This window comes from Engraulis encrasicolus, chromosome 8 (assembly GCF_034702125.1).
Source record: "Engraulis encrasicolus isolate BLACKSEA-1 chromosome 8, IST_EnEncr_1.0, whole genome shotgun sequence".
NCBI classification, from domain to species: domain Eukaryota; kingdom Metazoa; phylum Chordata; class Actinopteri; order Clupeiformes; family Engraulidae; genus Engraulis; species Engraulis encrasicolus.
Window position 1 is genome coordinate 41,322,094 of NC_085864.1, and position 2,500 is coordinate 41,324,593.

Genomic DNA, 2,500 nt, shown 5'->3' on the forward strand with positions numbered 1-2,500 from the left:
TAACAGCCTTAGGATTTAGGGGTAGGGTAAGGGTTTGGAAAATGTTAACAGCCTTAGGATTTAGGGGTAGGGTAAGGGTTTGGAAAATGTTAACAGCCTTAGGATTTAGTGGTAGGGTAAGGGTTTGGAAAATGTTAACAGCCTGTTGGTGGCTTATTTTGGACAAAGCAGCACATCTTCACAGAGATGATACTAAAATACAGAGCCTGCTGTTGTGTTCATATACTATGAGGGCATACACATGAGCAGTAGGGAACAGCAGTGGGTTTCTTGATATAACAAACTGGGCTATTGAAGGACAGTGAATTACAGTAAATAGCTCAACTAAATTAATCCGGAAGTATGGAGCGTCCTTGTGAGACATATGGATTTCCTTTAATGCTCATGGTCAGATGAAGCTATATGGTTCTTATATGGTTCTAGATGGACAGGGCAGGGGACAGACTTTTTTTTTTCATCCCCATGTAGATAACTATTTGTGTGTGTGGATTTGCGTGCATGAGTGTGCATGTATGAGTGTGTGTGCCTTAGTGTGCGTGCGTCTATGTGTGTGTGCATGTGTGTGTGTATGTATGTGTGTGTGTGCATGTGTGTGTGTGTGTGTGTGTGTGTGTGTGTGTGTGTGTGTGTGTGTGTGTGTGTGTGTGTGTGCGTGTACGAATGACCCTGTCTTGCTAATACTAATTCACGTATCAGTGTTTCCTCCGAGACGCTCATCAAGTCATGATGACGTCAGACAAAAAGTAGACAGCAGGGGTGGGGGGTGGGGGGTGCAGCCCCTCCACCTGAAGATAGACTTAGTGAATCCAAGGCAAAAGTGAGTCTTGTCTCTTGGGGGTGCGCGGTGGTTCAATGAGCTAAGATACCATACATTCACGCCGGCGACCTGAGTTTGATTCCAACCTCGAGGTCCTTCCCCCCCTCTCTCTCTCCCTACTCATTTCCTGCCTCTCTCAACTATCTTGTCTGGTTAATAAAGCTGAAAAAGCCTAAAAATATGTAGCCTATCTTTTTTTAAAAGTGAATCTCGTCTCTGGTCCTTTGCAGCTCTTCCTCTGAAGACATTTTTTGTCACCCTTACTCACTCCCTTATTTTTTCATTCCATTTCCAGACAAGTGTGATATGAGTCATCTTAAAAATGAAGAGAAGGATCCTCCTTTTCCTGTGAAATCATGTGGAGCCATTTCTGTCAGCGTAAAATTAATGTTTTGCTCTCGGCCAAGAAAAAGTTCTTAGAGTGCTTGTGTGGCTCAAGACCGGGAAAACCAACAAGCTTTTTATTGCGGCTTTTTATAACGAGCGCAAAATGAGTGCAGTGAAAAATTACACAGTGACAGACAACCAAAGCTAGCTATCAGGGCCAGCTATGAGGGCTTTGGCCGGGTCCAGAACAAAGTCGTCTGACAGGGCTCCCAAGCCCAATACACACAATGTCATGAGGGCCCAATTCTGGACCCAATCTCTCCCCTGCTAGCGATACACACCATTTTGCTATAACGATTCTCTAAATATTTTGTCTTGTGTGAATTACTTACACAGGCAACTTGTTGAAACATAATTCAATTAGACAAATGTATGACATAAAAGGCATTATCTCACCAGAAAGCAGGCTGTCGTTAGCCTATTGTGTGGGCCTATCTGTTAACTGCAGGCTAATGAATATTTCTTGCTCATGAAGAGTGACGAGTTGAGCAGGAAACCCGAGTCCAGGGGTTACAGGTTGAAGACCATTTATCATGACGACACGTTCCTTGTGATGTATGTTGCAGTTTACTTTGGGTTTTATCTGTATAAACAATTACTTTGTAAATGACTCAAATGAAAGCCCCCTGGATGAAGTGTGCGTGTCTGTGTGTGTGTGTGTGTGTGTGTGTGTGTGTGTGTGTGTGTGTGTGTGTGTGTGTGTGTGTGTGTGTGTGTGTGTGTGTGTGTGTGTGAGTGTGTGTGTGTGTGTGCGTGTGTGTGTGTGTATGTGTGGGGCCGTCCAATCTAAAAAAGAAAGTCTCGTCTGCTTTTACAGGCCACCCAGCCGACAGGAAATGATGTCATCGCGATAAGTGAGAAATGTGGTTAAGGAGGTCTGTGTGTGTATGCGTGCGTGCACATACGGTGTGAGGTACTTTTGCCGTCTGTGTGGAGGTCAATAAATGTGTTTGGAGTTCCAAAGAGCTGAGTGTGTTAAGATGAGCAAGGCTGGGCCCAGCGCTGGATTAATGCACAGGCTATATATGGTTGCAGCCTAGGGGCCCATACCTGCCAGGGAGCCCCTGAATGGCCAAAAGTGAAAAACTGCAGAATCATGATACTGTCTGTGCAAATTTGTTTTCGCCAAAATTGCTTTCCGGGTCCCCCCACAGCATCCTGTAGCCTAGGGCAGTGTTTCCCAACCAGGGTGTACCACTAGGGGTACTTGGAAAGATGTTATTATTATAACAAATGCATGAAGCAGTCACACAGTCACATCAGGACAGAGAAAACTATATAAAACATGAATTAGGG